At 43.7% G+C, this 20700-nt stretch overlaps 1 non-coding gene across 1 annotated transcript; it reads left to right on the forward strand.

Annotated features, from left to right (window-relative positions):
* The first annotated feature begins 20329 nt into the window (after window positions 1–20329).
* Window positions 20330–20493, forward strand: LOC115277190. The gene has a single exon (XR_003902294.1). It is a non-coding gene; the product is annotated as a U1 spliceosomal RNA (small nuclear RNA).
* The last annotated feature ends 207 nt before the right edge of the window (window positions 20494–20700 follow it).

Here is a 20700-nt window from a genome sequence, read left to right on the forward strand (position 1 = left end):
TGGATCAAAGCAACTGGGGAAGAGTTATTTGTTCTAAGGTTGGAGACCCATGAAACACACATGGCGCCTTTTGTGGGTTATATTACAGTGTAGCTATAGGTCTTTGTTATTTCTAATTATAAAGTAATTTCATAGCTTAATAGTGTTTCTTGAGCTAAGGTTGGCAGGGACGACCAGAAGTCTTGAATTCATGTTGTAGCATAGTTGGAAAAGGAAAGGATGGTTCTGCGCTAGCATGTAAATGTCCATGCTGATGGCCAGGGGAGCCCGAATTTAGAGACCTGAGCTTTGAGAATGTTGTGGGTGGCACCACTCTCACTGAACCCGTAACCCATAGCCAAGTCACATTCCTCAGTCTTTTCACATGGGTTTCTGCTCAACTATACCTCCCTGTCCTGGGCATTGGGTTTTCATGAGGCCATTCGGCCCACGTATGCTAAGTGGGACTGTGACAAATGGAGAGATAGTGAAGCAAAGACCATGCTAAGAGGAGCTGTCACAAGACTGATGTTTTAGTAAGTTTGGTGTGTAAGTATAAGCAGGACTCCTGAGGACCCAGGTGAGTTTTCTCTATTTGTGTCCAGGAGGCAAGGGGACCGAATACCCTGTAGGCTGCTGGTATTTGAGACCTATAATCTTTTCAGTGGCTGTGGGGAAACTGGAGCATGAGCTGTGACTTGCCTCAGGTCCCACATCTGGTCAGAGGCAAAGTGAAAGCAGCAGCTTTGGGTCTGGCCTGACCTGCTCCTCTTCTTGCCCCTGCCACGTGGTCTCCTGGGGTTTCCTCTTCAAGCCTCAAGGCAGAGTAGGGCTGGCAGGAGCACAGGGCTCAGGAAGCAGAGGGAATCCGCAGAGGCCTAGAATCTTAGGCCATTTAGGAGGAGCTAAGGAAAAAGGAGACTCCTTGGGTGGAAAACAGACCAAACAGATGCTTGTCCATGGGTGGGCGGGGATGCTACATATCTTGGATCAACACACATTTGATGTGATCTCTGCTGTCTACCATTTGGCAAATGCTGACATTGGCAAGGCACACGGGGCCAGACAGAGGAACGAGCTCTGGCCTGGGCATGGGGGACCTGGGTGCCTGGTGTGGTTCTCTCTGCCTCACAGCCTTTTCACATTTAGTGTTGAAGTGCCTAACACATGCCAAGTGGCTTTCATATGCATTGTCTCATTGCATCCTAGTGTTTTGTACTTCTGTGCATCCGAGGTGTGGACATGTACAGCGAAATCCTCCTTTTCCTTTTTTTATTGTTTATTTATTTTGAGAGAGAGAAAGAGAGAGCATGAGTGGGGCAGGGGAAGAGAAAGAGGGGAACAGAGGATCTGAAGCAGGCTCCGAGGACAGCAGAGAGCCCAACGCAGGGTTTGATCTCACAAACTAAGATCGTGACCTGACCTGAAGTTGGATGTTTAACAGACTAAGCCACCCGGGGTCTCACAATGGAGTCCTCCTTAAAGCCCCTCTCATTATATCCACAAAACTGCCCTGTCATGTGGGGGTTGGCTTCCTACTTTGAGATCAGGCAGCTGGGGCAGCTGGGGCCCAGGCAGAAGAGTGTAACCGCATGCATTCCAAGTGCTGCCCTAGGATTCAAACCCAGGTCTGCTGGACTCTTGGCCTGGATCCTTTCACCCCAGCACTCTGCTTCTCAAGGAAAAGTATCAGAAGGCCAGGCTCCTTCTTACCATCCATTCTGTCTCTGAGAGCACTCAATGTTTATGGTTTTGATGGTCAGAGTGAACAAAGTCAGGCACCAGATAGGAGTTGGTCCCTGTGGACTATAAGACTGATGGGGGGAGGGGCATCAGTAGGGGGAGAACACGTAGAGAAGCCCCCAGGGTGCTGGGGGTAGGCCCGGGACCTTTCTACTTTGAGGGTGCCCATGTTGAGGGCGCTGCACACAGTGCAGCAAGCATAGATGAGGTCAGACTCCACTACTCACATCCACTGGCAGTGTCAGCTAGTCAATCCCATTGTAAGTCAACGTGCTGCCATGACAGCTGTGGGGACTGAAATGCCGCGATGCAAGAGGAAAGAGAGTGCGTCAGAGTGTTGAGTGGAGCGTACAAAGCAGTGCCACTCTGGGGGCACAACCTGCTGTCACTCTGGCCCCGGCCCGCAGGACCTCTCCTGGAGTTGCATCCTACAGACAGCTTGACTACCTGACGACCCTTACCCCCAGCTGAGGCTGAGAGCCACCCACACTCCTGCCCAGCCCCACAAAGGAGGAAGAAGCTTGGATGGATAGGAGCTGGAGGGGGGCTACCAGGGGGCCATCTGAGGGTGGCGGAGCAGAGGCCGCTGATCGGGCTGCCCAGAGTGGGGGCTGCTGGAGCCCCCCATAAAGCTCAGGCTGTGTGTAGGAGCCAGGAACTCTCACAGAATACTGGCGGGGGGAGGGAGGCAGGGAGGTGTTAGAGGACTCCAGAATGAGCAGTGGGAGCCTGGGTGGTAGGCTTCTGGGAATAGGATTCTCCATCTTGAAGTCGGTCTCTGGCATTCAAGGCTCTGGAGCCTGGAGATCAACAAGGTCCCAGGTCAGGTTCCCCTGAAAGGCCCTAGGGTCCACGGAATACACTCAGTATTCTGTGGCAGGGGCAGGGGTGGCAGAAGCACAGAGGGCAGCTGTGACCCTTCAGGAGCCCCCAGATCAAAGAAACCCCATGCAACCAGGACTCGTGTCTCTGGGCAGGGTGAGCCATGGTGTGGATGCTGCCTCCCAGGGAAAGCAGCGCCCAAACTGGGCAACAGTGTTTATGGGGAATCTGGTGGAGTAGGAGGAGAGGGAAAGGAAGAGAAAGAGAGTGGGAAGGAAGGATAGAGGACAGGAGGGTTTGTGGTTGTGGGTTGGACGGTTTGGCAGACCTTGGTGGTGGGGAAGCTGTAATAAAACAGGAGGGAAGGTAGAAATGAGCAGTCCTGGGGCAGAAAATCTCAGCTAGCTCTGGCATTCCCTCCTCTCCAAGCTCAGAGACATAGAGGGAGAGACGAGAGAGGCCAGGAAGGCTCCAGAGGGCCAGTTAGCGCTGCCCATGCTTAGTACCCACCCAGTGTGGTCTGGACAGGCTTTAGGTCTTCCCTATGCATATCCATCCCTGGACCTCAGAGAGGACTGGGGGTGGGGCAGACAGAAGGGTGGGCCCACAGCAGCAGCAGAGGTCATCCTCTCTCCCCTGGCTAGACTCAGGAAGGACTTAGCTCAGAGACGAACCAGAGGCAGCAAGGAGCACAGGCAAGGACTTGTCTGGCCACAGAAGTCCCAGCAAAGGGCTGCTCTTCAGCCACAGAGGACCTGATGGAGATGCCCAGTTTATTTGGGCTGAGCTCAGCATGACACAGGGCCCCTCTCCTGATGAGCCAAATAAAGTGGAGGGGACCCAAACATGTGCCCCCATGTCGCTGCTACCTGGTAAGTCCCCTGGTGTGTTGGGGAGTCTGTGCTGGGTAGCTAGATATCACTTGGTGTGTATATTTATAACCAGCTGGAGCAGGATCCAATATCAGAACTATATATTGTGATTTTGCTTCGTCCTAACCACACCTTAAGAAAGGGATTGTGAACAAAAGCTTTCTAGAGATTTTGGAAAGAAAACAGAAAATAAAAGAACAAATATAAGAGAATAAATCCCAATGTTGCCTTTGGCCAAAATGAGCAGAGACGATCTAAACCATTGCTTTCTGCTTCTTGAGGCTGGAGGTAGTGGAGGAGCTTAGGCATGCCTGATATAGTGGAATTATGAAATAAACTGATAATTACAGAGATTATGGTCATTTTTGTGTTACTAAGTGTCCTACTAAGTAGATTCCTCTTGCCTAGGGGACATAGTACTAAGTTTTTGGCTTATGAAAAGTAAAGCCAAGAGCATTATTCAAAGGACTAAAGGAACAAAATTTCTCCACATTAGAAAACAAAAGGAATTTCTAACTTATTGAAAGTGTGGAGAGGAGAGAAGGACTAAGTGGGGAGACGTGGGTCTCATCAACAGGGCAGTGGATACAACTCAAGGAGAGAGATGGCTTGAAAGGGTCTCTCTGTGGCAAGGATGGTCAATGAACTTGAGCACCAGTAACATCTGGCAGGTAATTTTAAGGTGTCTTTCATTCTGTGACGTCATTTCAATCTTAATGTTAGTAGTTCTTTGGGGAATGATAGAGATGGGGTACAGGAGTCTGGAGTTGTCCAAAGAGTTCTAGAAAATGATGGAGACATGGTGTGATGGTTGACTTAATGTGTCAACTTGGGTGGGCCACAGTACTTAAATCAAACATGTTGCCTTGAAGGTATTTTGTAGATGAGGCTAACATTTAAATCAGTCAACTTTGAGTGGAACAGATTACCCTCCATAATATGGGTGGGACTCATCCAATCAGTTGAAGACCTTAAGAAGACAATTGACTTCTGAGAGAAGAAGGATTTCTGCCAGCAGACTATCTCCAGATTCAAATTACACTCATCCCTGAATCTTCAGCCACCAGTTTACCTTGCAGATTTTGAAATCTCTCTCTCTCTCTACACACACACACACACACACACACACACACACACACACACACCTCCTGTTCTAACACAGTAAAGAAGTAACCAGAGGCGGGCAAGTGAAACCTATTATAGAAGTTTGGAACCAGAGATGGCAGGCAAAAGCACAGACATGTGAATTCCCCATCCCTCACATAAAAATCTTGAGAAATATTCAGGAGAGGACCAAATTTCCTATCAAAACCAGGCTAGAGGTACGTGAAGCAGGTTCAGGGCAGGGGACACAACCTCTTCAGGCACTCTCAGTGGGAAGGGATTTGCCCTAGAGCACAGGGTGCTTACCCAGTCATTGGCAGGACTGCAGGAGTAGGCCCCAGGCTGGCCTCCTGGAAGAACCCTCAGGACAGCACAGAACACAACACAGAACTGAACCCTAGGGTTATAAATGCTTCTGAGAACACCAGTGCTTGCTGTTGCTGCAAAGGCTCTAGAAACCAGACAACAGGAGAATAGACAGGGAACATGACTGCAGGGATATGGTGTGTTTCCAGTTTGTTGGCCAGAAGGGACCAGCAAGCAGCAGGTAGCAAAACGGATCTTCCTCTCCGTGACTTCCAAAACTCACATGAGTACACCAAAAGGATGGCACTTAATTCATATCCAGAACTCTCACCACAACAGGGTGTAGGAAATGTGGTCTTGCGCTGTCCAAGCCCTCCAGGTAGGAGGGTGGAATAGAGGCGGAGTGAGCCCCTTCACAGGATGCTCCCAGGAAATGTTCTGGGGCACGTGGGAGGTTCTGGAAGCACATGAATGGAGGAAGGAAGGCCCACACTGACAAGAGTCCCATCTAGGAGCACATGGCAATCAGTGACAGGGTGATAAGCCATGACTCAACAATGCCTGCCTTCTTAGGTGCAAGGCATGAAAAAGCAAGGCTGCTGGCAGCTAGAAAATATTCTCTACTCTCGTGCGGAAGATGGAGAGCATTAGCGGGAGATGGGGCATTGCACTCCAAGTGCAGTTGAGATCATATCTTGGCTTTGTTCCCTGAATCTGCACAGTTATTTGTATTTCAGCATAAAATTCCTACTCCCAGGACCTGGTTAACAAAGGCAGTGTGCGACGCGTGCCCCCAGAGGCCAGCCAGATGGAAAGCCCAGCGGAATTTCACTTTGAAGTGTTCTGTGTTATCTGACTCATTTGCAAAAGAAATGAGCTTTATGGGGTGTTCAAATGTTTCCAGACATAACCAGTTGCCCCCAAGCGAGAATAAAGTTATAATCTCTCCTTCACCTTGTGCACATGCAGGCGGGCATGGGCACGAATGTACACAGGCTGTTAGAATCAAATTTTGTCTCCTCCCTAGGCTCTGCAGAGGGTGAGCAGGAGGGGGAATCAAAATAAAAACACCTCACATCAAGAAATGATGGATTTGTTTTTCCCCCACTTTGACAGTAGAATCAGAATGACTGTATGGCTGGTCTAATGAATTACATACTCATCTGTCATCAGGATAATGCAAAATAGGTGACTAAATATGCGCAGGCATACAGCCTCAAAGGCTCTGTGGTGTGAGGGACCAGCACAGAGAGATTTGGGTTTAAATATCAGCCCTGCTGATTACCACCTGTCTGACCCAGAGAAGTAAGCTTCTGCCCTTTGAGCCTCAGTTTCCTTTCCTATAAAATAAGCATAAAAATTTTGATCTCACAGTATAGTTAAAAGAAGGGTGTGAAAGGGCTTCCAAAGCCTCAAAGCACTGCTCACACATTAAGATCCCTCCCTCTACATACTTAGTGATCCTATTACCCCAAACCACCTTGCCTTGCCTGAATACAAGGAGTAATTTCCCCCACTATGTCTTTGTTCCTGCTCTTCCCTCTGCTTAAAAAGCCTTATTTTGCCTATTTCTCCACATCTTTGCCAGCATCCACTGTTATCCATTTTTTGGGGGGTAGAAACTGCCCATTGCTGATCTGGTAGATGGGAAATGGTGTGAGGCATGATTCTCCTCACTTCTCAGTAACTTGGCATCCCAGAGCCCCCAGAACATTAGAGTCAAAGGGCCTCAGGGATCATCCAGTCCAACTCCTCATTGATGACATAGGGAAACAGAGGCCCTGAGAAACCAAGATGAACACTTCACCTGTGCCAGGCACCTCACAGAGCCCTGCAGCATCTAGGCCACTTGGCAGTGCCTGCATTGGCAAGTTCTTGGGCCTCTTCTGTTTTCCTCTTTGTAGTAGTTAGGGTTCCCAGAGAAGCAGAACCAATAGGATGGATATGATGGAGACGGCCACATCTAAAGTCTGCAGAGCTGATGTCCTGGTTTGAATTCCAAGGCCAGCCACTGCTCTAGAACAGGAAGAGCTGATGTTCCATTTCAAAGGCCCTATGGCAGGAGAATTCTCTCTTGGCTCAGGGGAAGGCCAGCTTTTTATTCTATCCAGGCCTTTGACTGATTGGATGAGGCCCACCACAGTAGGGAGAGCAATTGGCTTTATTCAATCTAGTGATTTATTTATTTTTCTGGCAACTCCATCTTCTGGCAACTAAGGCCAGAGGCCTCAAACTCAACTTGGACTTCTTGTAACACATCATGTTGACTCTCTTTTCCACAATATCCCAGATCTGATTTCCCTCCACCCTCATTGAGACCACACAGGTCCAAGCTGCCATCATCTCTTGCTTGGAACATAGCCACAACCTATGATCTTTATTTATTTATCTTTATTTATTTACTTTTCAGCAAGTTTAAATCCTTGAGAAGTACAGCATCACATAGATTCTGTGGCCAATGGATTTAGCAGGAAGGTTGCTTTGGAATTTGGTATGAACCATGTCACTGTTTCCATGAACAGGAGTTATTTTTCCCCAGATTACTCTGGTTTTGTTTGGTTTGCCACCAGGAGTCACTTTTGTTGTTTTTTTCTTTGTATCCATAAGCACATCTCTTGCCTAGACAGAGTTCAGTGTCATTTCAAGTATAAACACCTTCAATTTTAAGAAGAGTTAGGTGCTCCCACTGGTTCCAGAAACCCTACTTACAGCCAGCAAAAATGGCCTTGGACTACAGCCTTTTAGATGTATTTGTTGTTTTAAGAGTGGTGTTCCCAGGAGGCCTCCACAGGCTCCAAGATGGCAGAAAGAGAAAGGCCAGTCTTGTGATTTAAATGTTAATTTCATCCAAAAATACTCTCAGAAACACCCAGAATAATGTTGACCAACTACCTGGGCACTTCATGGCCAAGTCACATTGATGCATAAAATTAACCATCATATTCATGAAAGTAAAAAACCTCTCAGATTTTTCAGATGGATACTTGAAACACAAAGGAATTTGGAGAGAGGTGATTTGAACTTTCTTTTAAATATTTCTGGGGTGCCTGAGTGGCATAGTTGATTGCGCATCTGACTCTTAATTTTGGCTCAGGTCATGATCCAAAGGTCATGGGATCAAGTCCCACATTGGGCTCTGCACTGAGCATGGAGCCTGCTTGGATTCTCTCTCTCCCTTTCTCTGCTCCTCCCCTACTTGCATTCACACATGCTCTCTCTCTTTCTCTCTCAAAATAAATAAATAAACTTAAGAAAATAATTAAAATAAATATTTCTAAGTGAGATTTTTCATTTAAAATGGCACTTGGTTAGTACTTCCCCTTCCCACCCACCTCCATATTGTTGGTAATACAATGATGAAAACAACACACAAAGACTGAGGTGGACAGAAACTTACTCCCCAAATCTGAGAGGACAGTCAATGAATGATAAGACAAGTAAAGTAAAGTAAAGTAAAGAAAAACCTCAGGTTCATTTCAGGAAACACAGAGTTACTCAAAATAGGTAAGAAGCCCCTTCAAACCTCCCCCATCATCTGATCCTTGAAAAACCTATAGTCAAATGAGAACAGTGAGGGTTGCTTTTGGGGGTGGCCACAATTTTAGCATCCACCCTAAAGAATACCATCTTCCTACTTAATTCATGCTCAGAGTCTCAAAGAAAACAGCCTGTAAACCTCAAGGGAGACTAAAGCAAAGTGAGATACCATTCACACCCACCAGATTATGGGGAAAGGCTTGACAATACTAGGTATTGAGGGAGGATATGACCTCACCAGTAATCTTCACACCTCGAAGGTTAGTAGTGAGTTCTCTGTCATCTTCCAGACTTACCAATGACTCTTGAATGTTTCCTCCTCTAAGAAAGACTTTCCTCATCTGACTTCTAGGAAACCACACATCCAGGTTTCCCCTGCTGGAAGCTGCCTCTCAGTCTTCTTTTCTGACTCCTCTCCTCTGACTTGTTACCACTGACATGCCCCAGGGCCCACTCCTTGGACCTTTTCCCCTCACTCTCCACATTGAGTCGATCTCTTTGGTTTCAATTTAGAGTTAACACCATGTAGTTGTTAACAGTCCCAAAGTTTATATCCACACCCAAACTTACCCCTAGACCCCCCAGCTTGCATTTCCAGTGGCCAACTCAGTATCTCTACCTGGATATCTAAGAATAGTTTCCAACTTCTCAGGTCCAAAATGGATGTGCCAATCATCCCCCAGACTGTGCCACCCTCTCTTTCTCAGTAAACAGCAACTCCATCTTCTGGCAACTAAGGCCAGAGGCCTCAAACTCAACTTGGACTTCTTGTAACACATCATGTTGACTCTCTTTTCCACAATATCCCAGATCTGATTTCCCTCCACCCTTATTGAGACCACACAGGTCCAAGCTGCCATCATCTCTTGCTTGGAACATAGCCACAACCTATGATCTAGTTTCCTTCCTTCTACCCTGGTCTCCCTATAGCCTGTCAGCCACACACTCCCTGAGTGGTCCTCCTAAAATGGAAGTCAGATTATGATACCTTTTTTTTTTTTTTTTGCTCAAAGCTCACCATGCTTGTCATTTTTCACTCAAAGCAAAACTCAAGGTCTTTGTAAGCACCCACAAGGTCATTGCAACTGGCTCTTACCTCTTTAACCTTACCTCCTACATCTTTCACTCACTCACTCACTCACTCACTCACTCACTCACTCACTCATCACATGGGTGCCTCTGCTGTACTCTGAAGCCCCTAGGCACTCCTATCCCAGGATCTTTACTCTTGCAGGGTCCCAGATACCCACATGGCACACTTCTTCACCTCCTTCAGGTCTTTGCTCAGCATCACCTTCTCAATGGGGCCCTGACTACCCTACCTCACCTCCTCACTCTCCTTACTCTGCCTTGTTTCTCTTTATAGCATTTCTCACCTTCAAATGTCCTTAGTAGTGCCTTTATTTATCATGTTGGTTGTCTCTCTCCCCTACTCATATTATCAGGAAGAATTTCAGTCAGGATTGGAACATAGGCATGGAAAAGGAAGACCAAGCAGAAGCCAGCATTTCAGCTGTAACACCAGCCCCGTGAAGACCCCACACCTACCATCACTGTATCCCAGATGTGCCATTTGTGCAGTTGGCATAGGCCTTCACCACTGCTGCTGGCCCTACTCAGCCTGGAAACTCAGCGTGGCCACCATTCATGGCCAGAAGTAGATTTTTCAAGGCTTTTACTTCTTTATTTCAATAGATCCTATCCAAGGCAGCTGCATTGACTTGGCTGAGTCTAGGCCCTAGCAGCAAGGGAGGCCAGGAAAGCAAGCAATAGGCACACTCAATGCCAAACATGTAAAGGGGGTTCAGATACTGATCAGCCAAGAAAAATATCTACCACATGGGGGGTATACCAGGCCATGAAGAAAGCCCAAAACGTTTCCAGAAAGCTGGAATTGTACAAATAATCTTCTCTTATCTTAATCTAGAAAACTATAGCTGTTTGGTTGAACAGACCAAATTCAAGAGTATGGAATTGTTTTCTGAAAAGAAGTTGATTCTTTCTCCCTGCCATCTTTTCAAATTGGTTTTGTATAGATTATTTCTTTTCCAATCCTTGGATAAAATCTCTGGTGTGTCCTACAATGTTTCCAGTCATCCTTGGATAAAACAAGCCAAGAAAAAGCCTCACCTTTAGTCACAAAAACTATCTTGTCTTTTTCAGTAAGGAGAATGAGCCATACCTTTAGCTAAAGCTTCTCCCCTTTCTTGCTCTGGCCATCAGGGCTGAGAAACTTCTGGTAGGGGAGGTGGCATAGAGCACCTCTGTCATACTTCCAGCTCCAGCCTCTCAGCCCATGAAAGGTCTACTGACCCCTTCAGGTGGGGTCCAGAGGCAGCCAGTGTCAAGGGCAACTGCACAATCTGTTATGGAGATGAGAGGGAAGCATTCCCAGCCTCTCCCAGGTGAGGGAAGGGTCATGCCTCTAACAACTTTCTTAGAGAAATGTTCTCCCACGGACTCTTCACTCTCAACCCTTTTATAAACTTTAGATATGGGGTTTAGATGGTAAAACTCAGTTTCCAGATTCTTCCTTAGCAAGACCTATAGAGATGGTCTGGCTTCTCACTTCAGAATGTGGGGTTTTATTCCCAGATTTGGAGGCTTCAGCCAAATTGATAGGAAGTCCCTATTACAAAGAATTTATTTGTTTATTTATTTAAGAGGTGGGGGGCAGAAGAAGAAGAAGAAGAAGAAGAAGAAGAAGAAGAAGAAGAAGAAGAAGAAAGAGAGAGAATCTTAAGCAGTCTCCATGCCCAGCATGGAGTTCAGTGCAGGGCAGATCTCACAACCTTGAGATCATGACCTGAGCTGAATCAAGAGTCCAACATTCAACTAACTGAGCCACCCAGGCACCCCACAAAGAATTTATTTTAAGAATAAAATTTTGGGGACGCCTGGGTGGCTCAGTCGGTTAAGCTTCTGGCTTCCGCTCAGATCATGATCTCACGGTTCGTGGGTTTGAGCCCTGCATTGGGTTCTGTGCTGACAGCTAGCTCAGAGCCTGGAGCCTGCTTCAGATTCTGTGTCTCTCTCTCTCTCTGACCCTCCCCTGCTTTCTCTGTTTCTCTCTCAAATATAAATTTAAAAAAGCATTTAAAAAAATAAAATTTTGAATAGAAAAAAAGATTGGCAATCAAAGTACATTCCATATAAGGAAATAAGAAAAATGAAAATATTATACATTAAAAATCACAATTATTTATTTTATCCTCAGAGAAAATTTAATCATATATTTTAAAAAGAAACAATAAAAATTAGTCATCTAAGCATTTTTAACTCAAGAAGTTAGAAAAAAAGCAGCAAAATAAATGTGTGAAAAATAATAAGAAAGCAATAAAGATTAAAATAAAACTGAACACACTCAGTAACAAGAACCACGTAGAGGGATTAATAAAACCAAAAGCAGTTTCTTCCAAAAGTCCAATAAATTATACATACTTCAGGAAAAAGTAAGTAAGATAAAAAAAAAAAGAAAAACAGAAAATGTGGCGTTAAAATTAGGAAGGATGACAGAACCAGACACTGATGAAATTTTACAGTTATAAGAGGACATTATGCTATGCTATGTATTTTTCTATGTCTTTAAAACTGGGAGAATTGATAATTTTGTAAGAAAATATAAGTTCACAAAGTTAACTGAAGAAAGAAAATAAAAAACTATGGAAGGAAACAACACAATTATTAAGGGGCCATTACCAAATAAGGCCAAGGGCTCACACTGTTTTATGAGCAAATTTCTCTAAACCTTTGAGAAACAAATAATTCCCATGCTATTTAAACAGTTCCAGACCAAAGATAAATATGGAAATCTTCCCAACCCTTTCTACAAACCCAGCATACTCTTTAGTCCCAAGCCTAATGGGAGTGTCACAATACAGCATGCTTGCCCACAGATTTTTTTTAAATCCCAAATAAAGCAATAGCAAATAAAATTCAGAAGTATATTAAAATGATAATACACTCTGTCAAGTTAGGTTTATTCAAGAAGGTAAGAATGGCTTGATATAACTATATTGATATGATTCCTTACATTAATAGGCCAAATGAGACATATGATTACCTTGAAAATGCAACAACAACAAAAAAACCACAATTCAACCTTAATTCCAAATTCTGAATACTCTTAATAAACTTGGAATAGAAAGATATTTCCTTAACTGAGTATCTCCTTCCAAAAGCCACTATCACACTTAAAGTGAAAGTCAGACACCTCCCCACTGTGGGCAGGAACAAGACATGAATGCCTGTGATTACCACTCTTATTTGATGGAGGACAGCTGAGTGATTCTTAAACAAAGGGTATGAATAGCACAAAAAAGGAATCAAAGATAATATTTGCACATGATATAATTTTCTAGCTTGAAAATCCAAAGGCATCAACTAGAATATTCAGTAAGGTCATTGGACACAAAATAAAAAAACAAGAATCAGTCATTCTCAATACATTAGCAATAGAATGCAAGAAAATTCAGAGGATAAAAAGAGCCCATTCACAATAGTAGCAAAAATATAAGTGACCCAGAAATTAATGTAACAAGAAATTTATGTGACAAAGATTACAATGCTTTACTGAGACATGTAAAGACAACCTGAATAAATGGAAAGATAAATCTACAGCCCTTTGTCTATGGCCACATAGGCTGAACATTTACAACTCCAATGTTAATGATGCCCCATGGGGTTGTGCAGTGTGTGGCCTTGGACATCTCATGTTCCTGGGTAGAAAGGTTCAGTAATGTGAAGTTATCAGTTTTGCCCAAATGGATTTGTAAATTTAATAAGATTCCAGTTAAAATCCAGCAGGACATTTGAAAACTTGGCAAAATGATTTTGAAGCTCATAAATGTGTAAGGATAGTTAAGAATGTTTTGAAAAGAAATAGTAAATGAGGAGACTTACACTACAGGAATTAAAACATATTCCAAAGTCACAAAAAGGAAAATAGGGAAGTACTGGTAAGAAAGTGTGGTGTCTCCAACTCAATGGAACGGAGTAGACAGTCTACAGATGAAAATACTAGGTGACAATTTAGTATATGATAAAGGTAACCATTTAAATATGTGTGTTAGGAGTTGGAAGAAATGGATCACACTAAAGTGGTGTCAGGACTACCAGCTAACCATTTGGAAAAATAGAAACTCTTTTTGTAATAACAGAAACCAAAATAAATTTCATTGGTAGACTAAATCTAAGTGGAAAACATGAAATGACAAGAAACTATAGGTGGACATTTACATTTTCCTAGGGGTAGTTTAGGACTCTTACTCAAGACAAGATCTTTATTAGTTTAGGGATGAACAAATTATCAACAATTTTTGTGGTGTGTTAGGAAAAACATAGAGAACTCCTCAATATTCCTAATTTATAATTTTCTATACAAATAGAACAGAAGTCCTGTTGAAGCTCTCATGAAAAAGCAGGTTATAAAGAGAAATGTAATTTTATTTTATTTATAAATGTTTATTTATTTATTTTGAGAAAGAAAGTGAGGGAGAGAAAGCAGAAAGAGAGGGAGAGAAAATGTCAAGCAGGCTCCATGCTGCCAGCATGTAGCCCAACACAGACTCGGTCCCATGAACCATGAGATCATGACTTGAGCCAAAATCAAGAGTCAGACGCTTAACAGACTGAACCACCCAGGGGCCTCAATGTAACTTTATTTTAGAGAACCATACAGAACATTTAAGTTCATAAAATTCATTGAGGAATAATTTATATATGATGAAATTTAGCAATTTTATTTGTATGAGTTTTTAATTGAAATTTTTATTGAGATAATTGTAGATTCACATGTAGTTGTAACAAACATTATAGAGAGATCTCATGTAAATTTTACCCAGTTTCCCCCAATGGTAACAATTTATAACACTGAAGTACAGTATCATAACCTAGATATTTACGTTGATAACATCCACTGATCTTATTTATAGCTATTGTTTTAGTTGAACTCATTGGTAGGTGTGTGTTTAGTTCTATACAACGTTATCCCATGTGTGGGGTGGAGTATCTACCACCACAGTCAAGATACTGAGCAGTTGCATCACCACAAAATCCCTCATGTTGCCCTTGTATAACTACACTCATATCTCCCTATACACATACAACTTAATAAGTTTTGACAAATGCACGCAGTTGTGTAATCACCTCCACAATTAGAATAGAAAAACATTTCCATCACCGCAAAACATATTCCCTTGCTTTTTTGCAGGCAATTCCTTCCCCTCATCACCCCAAACATTGATCTCCTTTCTATTCCTGTAGTTTTACCTTTTCTAGAATTTCATAGAACTACAATCAGCATAAGGTCTTTGAGAGTCATCCATGTTGTTGAAAGTATCAGTAGTTCAATCCTTTTATTGCTGCATAGTATCCCATCATATGGATATTTCATATTTTGTTTATTCCTTCAGACATCTAGAGACATTTGGGTTGTTTCCAGTTCTTTATTACTATGAACAGGAGTGCCTGGGTGGCTCAGTGGATTGAGCGTCCGACTTTGGTTCAGGTCATGATTTCACGATTTGTGGGTTCGAGCCTCACATCGGGTTCTGTGCTGACTGCTAGCTCAGAGCCTGCAGCCTGCTTCAGATTTCATGTCTCTTTCTCTGCCTCTCCTCTATTCATGCTCTCTCTCTCTCTGTCTCTCAGAAATAAATAAATTTAAAAATAAAAAACCCTTTTATTACTATGAACAAAGCAGTGAATATTCAAGTCTTCATCTGAGTGTTTTCATTTCTCCTGGGTGGATACCTAGGAGTTGGATTGCTGGATCATATGGTAAGCATATGTTTTATTTTGGATAGTTTCTAAAGTTTCAGTTTCCCTTCTTTAAAGTCCAATCTGGTATTAATACCATCCCATGTGTTTTTTTCATTTCAGATACTGTATTTCCCATTTTTAGAAATTGCACTTGGGTCTAAAAATTTTTAAACTTCCATTTCTTTCCTCATCATGGTCACATTTTCCTCTACCTTCTGAACCCTGTAGATCGTGATAGCTATTTTAATATTCTTTGCTAAATATACCATTCTCTATCATTTTTTGGTTTGTTTATAGTAATTAATTTTCCATCTGGTGATGTCACATTTTCCTACTTCTTTGACTGCTTGGTAATTTTTTTTATTGGATAATGAACATTATAAATTTTATATTGTTGATTGCTGGATTTTGTTGTATTGCTTTAAATACCATTGGATTTTGTTCTGGAGCACACATCAGTTAGATCCTTTTGAGATTTACAGAGCACTCCCTGCTCTAGGGTTAATTTTGCCTCACTGTTAAAGCATTACCCTTCCGAAGACCCTATTCAATGCCTCATGTTTTAAGGATGTCTATCCACTCCAGCTGGTGGGAACATGAGGAATTCTCAGCTCCAGGAAGTATTCTGACTATTCCTTGCCTGGAAACAGCCATCTTTGCTTAGGACTCTAAAGCATAACATTAAAGGCAGAAAGTGTTAAGGAAAAGAGTTATAAATTTGACAACATAAGCATTTAAAGCCTCTCTCTTTCATTTCCTTTTAAATTCACTTCAATTCAGCAGTTGTTTCTCATTAATCTGAATGCCAGTTGGTAAAGGGAGAATATCAATGGGCCCTGGGTCTGAGGCCAGCCCTGCCATTTACCATGCAACCAGAGGGAAAAGTCTTCTTTCTTTTTTTTTTTTTTTTTTGAAGTTTTATTTATTTTTGAGAGAGAGAGAGAGACAGCATGGGCAGGGGAGGGTCAGAGAGAGAGGGAGATGCAGAATCTGAAGACAGGCTCCAGGCTCTGAGCTGTCAGCACAGAGCCTGACGCAGGGCTCGAACCCACAAACCCTGAGATCATGACCTGAGCTGAAGTCAGATGCTTAACTGACTGAGCCACCCAGGCGCCCAGAAATTCTTCTTTCTGGGCCTCAGTCTTGTGATCTGAAAAAGGGAGGGGCACTCTGTGAAGGCACTTCCAGCCCCAGTACCATGCCCCCTGGGCAGGTAGTGCCAGTTTCTTGCTCATCTCTTTGCCTCCAGCTCAGGGACTCCAGCTCCAACTCGAAGCAGGCTTCTTATTCCTATTTCCTTTTTTAAATATAATTTAGTTTTTATTTGATTTATGGACTTGGTCCCAGTCTCTGAACTTCATTTGGCTTAGACGGCTTATTGATTTTCAATAACGGTGGAACAGAAGAATAAAGAGATGACAGCAGCACTTGGCTGCAGACCCAGGGCTGGCCTAGAGAGGCAGGAATTAATCATCTCCAGAGTGATCACTCAGGCTGTCCCTGGCAGGACAGTGACCCAGGAAGCTCGGCCAGTCTAGGACAGCCCAGCAAGCCACACAGTGATCGTCTGCCTCTGATAACATGAGCTCACCAGACTTCTCTGCCTGAGTTCTAATACTAGCACCACCTGATGTAAATCAATTACCCGTCCAGCATCCTCATCTCCACTGAGGGGATGCTGAAAGAGTTCCCGAGACTAGCTACAGAAAACTGTACCATTTGGATCAACAGGGAGAAGATGATTATGTACGAACGTGCCAACATTAAACAAATGAATGGAAAGATAAATAGATGATGAAAGGTGAGGGGATGCAGATGTGCCGGGTATGCTTGTTGATTTTGGCGTGGCTTCTCTTGGCTGCCTGCAGCAGCTGAAAACAGCAAGACTGACCTATTTCTACCTCCCTAAAGAAATAAAAGGGGGGGGGGGGAAAGCTTTTCTTTGTCTCTGGTCCTTTGCATAGACTGTTTTCTGCACCATGTTCCAGCCCTCTGTGTGGCCAGCTCCTGCTTCTTCTCCTTGATGTCTCAGCTTAGTTGGTATCTCCTCCAGGAAGTCTTTCCTGATTCCCCTCACCCCTAGTCACCCCCAGCCCATGCTCACCAGGTTCTGTGTTGACCCTGCTAGGACATTCACCACACTATATTACAACAGTTAAATGGACAATGTCATAGTTCATTGTTACAGCAATAGCAATGTTCTGTTTTCTTAACTTGATCTCCTACTTAATTTCCAGCTCCATGAGGGCAGTTACTGTGCCTATTTATTCACCCAATATCCTGGTATATAAGGGACAATAAATATTCACTGAATGAATGAAAGCTAAAAAGAATGACTTTCAAAGTTACACAGTGATTCATGGAATATTTATTGACAATTACATACTAATATTGTGGGTAGGTGTTGGAAGTCCATTAGTTCCTTTATTTAATTTTCTCTATAATTCTTTATTTTTTAATGTTTATTTATTTATTTTGAGAGAGAGAGAGAGAGAAAGGGCAGTGACAGAGAAAGAAGGAAAGAGAGAATCACAAGCAGGCTCCATGCTGTCAGCACAGAACCTTATGTGGGACTCAGTCTCATCAATTGTGAGATCATGACCTGAGCTGAAATCAAGAGTCAGATGCTCAACCAACTGAGCCACCCAGGTGTCCCTGTACAACTCTTTAACTCTGTGCACAATAAAACACTCAGATGGCTAAAATTACCAACTCAGGAAACAACATATGCTGGTGAGGACATGGAGAAACTGGAACCCTCTTGCACTGTTGGTGGGAATGCAAACTGGTGCAGCCACTCTGGAAAAGAGTATGGAGGTTCCTCAAAAAATTAAAAATAGAACTACCCTACAACTCAGCAATAGCATTGCTAGGAATTTACCCAAGGGATACAGGAGTGCTGATGCATAGGGGCACATGTACCCTGATGTTTATAGCAGTGCTTTCAACAATAGCCAAATTATGGAAAGATCCTAAATGTCCATCACCTGATGAGTGGATAAGGAAGATGTGGTTTATATATACAATGGAATACTACTTGACAATGATAAAGAATGAAATTATGCCATTTGCAGAAATGTGGATAGAACAGGAAGGTATTATGCTGAATGGAATAAGTCAGTCAGAGAATAGCAGATATCATATGTTTTCACTCAACTGCGGATCTTGAGAAGCTTAACAGAAGACCATGGGGGAAAGTAAGGGGAAAAAATAGTTACAAACAGAGAGGGAGGGAGGCAAACCATAAGAGACTCTTAAATATAGAGAACAAACTGAGGGTTGATTAGAGGCGGTGTGGGAGAGGTGAAAATAGGTTGATGGGCATTGAGGAGGGCACTTGGGATGAGCACTGGGTGTTATATGTAAATGATGAGCCATGAGAATCTTCCCCAAAAACCAAGAGTACACTTTACACACTGTATGTTAGTTAATTTGACAATAAGTTATATTTTTAAAAATAAATTAAATAATAAAACACTCAGAGAGGTAAGGTGACCAGCCCAAGGTCACACAGCCAGAATCTGGCTAGGCCAATTTAGAACCTGGGTCTCTTGATTCCTAATTCCAGTTCTGCCCCTTTCCCACTAAGGGAACTCAACTGGTCCCTTCTCTTCCAAGGACCCCATAGTATTCTCCTCTGTGTGATGAGTGGGTTGAACCAGACCAATATTTCTTAACTTTTGAGAACTGATGAAATCTATGAATTGTAACCCCAGGGAAAGGCACATATGCCCTGAACAAATTACACACAATTTCATGGGTTCATAGACCTCCCCCCCCCCATAAAACCTAGCCTCAGTCCTCAGATTAAGAACCCGGAGCTCACAGACTGTGAAGACCTTGCCAGCCCTCGCAGCCCTGCACAGCCTATGATTCACCCACTGACATTGGTTTTATGAAGTGGCAAAATTCTTCCATTCATTTTTCAAAGTCTCAATGCCACCTCTCCTCCCAAGCTGGCTGGCAGCTAGTTCCTCCCTGCCGTGAGACCCCATTAGCCCCAAACCCCAGGGCTCTGCCAGACTGCAGCTGTCACACTGAGTCCTGGTTCTGATTTATTCTCCATGGTGTCTCTCTGGATGAGAAGTTGTGCATAACAGCAGGACTCGGCCCCCGGTAGAAGAAATGACCAAGTTCAGCCCTTACAAATAAAACCACTGCCTTTCAGTAATCCCCATGGTTCATGAAAAATGTGATTTCCTTGCTGCAGCAAATGTGGAGGGCGGGAGATGTAAAGATGCTCCCACTTGGTCTAAGAAAGGAACCGGAACTGTAACAATATAAATCAGTGAGATAGATAACCTTCTCCTCTATTCATTATCTGGGCAGGCCAGAGCTAATGTGTTTGTTTTTTAAGTCCCCTGTTATCAGCCCTTCCCCCTCAAGGATGGGTGCACTATCTTTGTCTGAAATCCACCAGGAACACTACAGCAGAGAAACAACTTTCAGTTTCTAAAGATTATACCAATTCTCCAGGATCTCGAATGCCAAGTCAAGAATGTTACCTACAAGCCAGTGAGTCTTACCTAGGGGCATCTAGGATGGGGCAGACCCCTGCTGAAGGTGCTGCTGAGGGTAATGGCACCAGTCTATGTGTTAGAAACATCATTTTGGCTGTGCATGGGGAGCCATTGGAGGGGCTTGGAGAGATGGGGGTACAGATGAGGGGTTGTGGGGAGAAGCCTGGTGCAGTCAGGAGAGAGGTCTCCTGTTATTCCTTTTCCTCTTCTTATTCCCACAATGGGAATGGCACAATGCCCACTAAAACTGTATGCAGATAGGATAGTCTGCCACCTTGAATGAGGGAGTGTCCAGGAGATATAAGTGGAACCTGTTGGTTGGGCTTATTGGAAGACTCTTCTTGGGGCCCTTTTGCCCTTCTTCACATCTTTCTTTCTATCTAGAATGCAAATGGAATGGCTGGCACTAGAGCTGCCTTCATGCAAGCATGAGGGAAAAGCCAAGAGAGGCACTGAGACATCAGCTCTGACATGCCGGAACTGCTGAGGCAATTACAGATGCGGCCTGCTTCTGGACTCATCATGTGAGAAAATTCCCTGCAGGGCATCAAATGGAGATGTTAAACAGGTAATGGGTAAGTCTGGAGCTGGAATGTCAAGAGTGCATTACATGGGAATGGGTGAGATCAGGGAGTAGATAAATCCTTGTTTGATTGACTGATTGATAAGAAATATGGTCCTGGAATACTTACCTGGCAGGGGAGATACCATGATCACGAAGGTGGTTTTCCCAGGGCGAGGCTTATCCATTGCACTCCGGATGTGCTGACCCCTGCGATTTCCCCAAATGTGGGAAACTTGACTGCATAATTTGTGGTAGTGGGGGACTGTGTTCGCGCTTTCCCCTAAAAAAAAAAAGAAAAAAAAGAAAGAAATATGGTCCTGGAGAACACTAACCTTCAAGGAAGAGGCTGGAGAAAAGGAACAGCCAGAGAGAGGGGGCACCTGGAACATGTAGAGTCCTGGGAACCAAGGGAGATCAGAGACTTTGGAAGTGGTTAAGTGGTCAACAGTACACGTGACAGAGAGGGCCAGTGGCCAACAGCGGAGAAGGG

The sequence above is a fragment of the Suricata suricatta genome, chromosome 13, assembly GCF_006229205.1.
Source record: "Suricata suricatta isolate VVHF042 chromosome 13, meerkat_22Aug2017_6uvM2_HiC, whole genome shotgun sequence".
Taxonomy (NCBI): Eukaryota; Metazoa; Chordata; class Mammalia; order Carnivora; family Herpestidae; genus Suricata; species Suricata suricatta.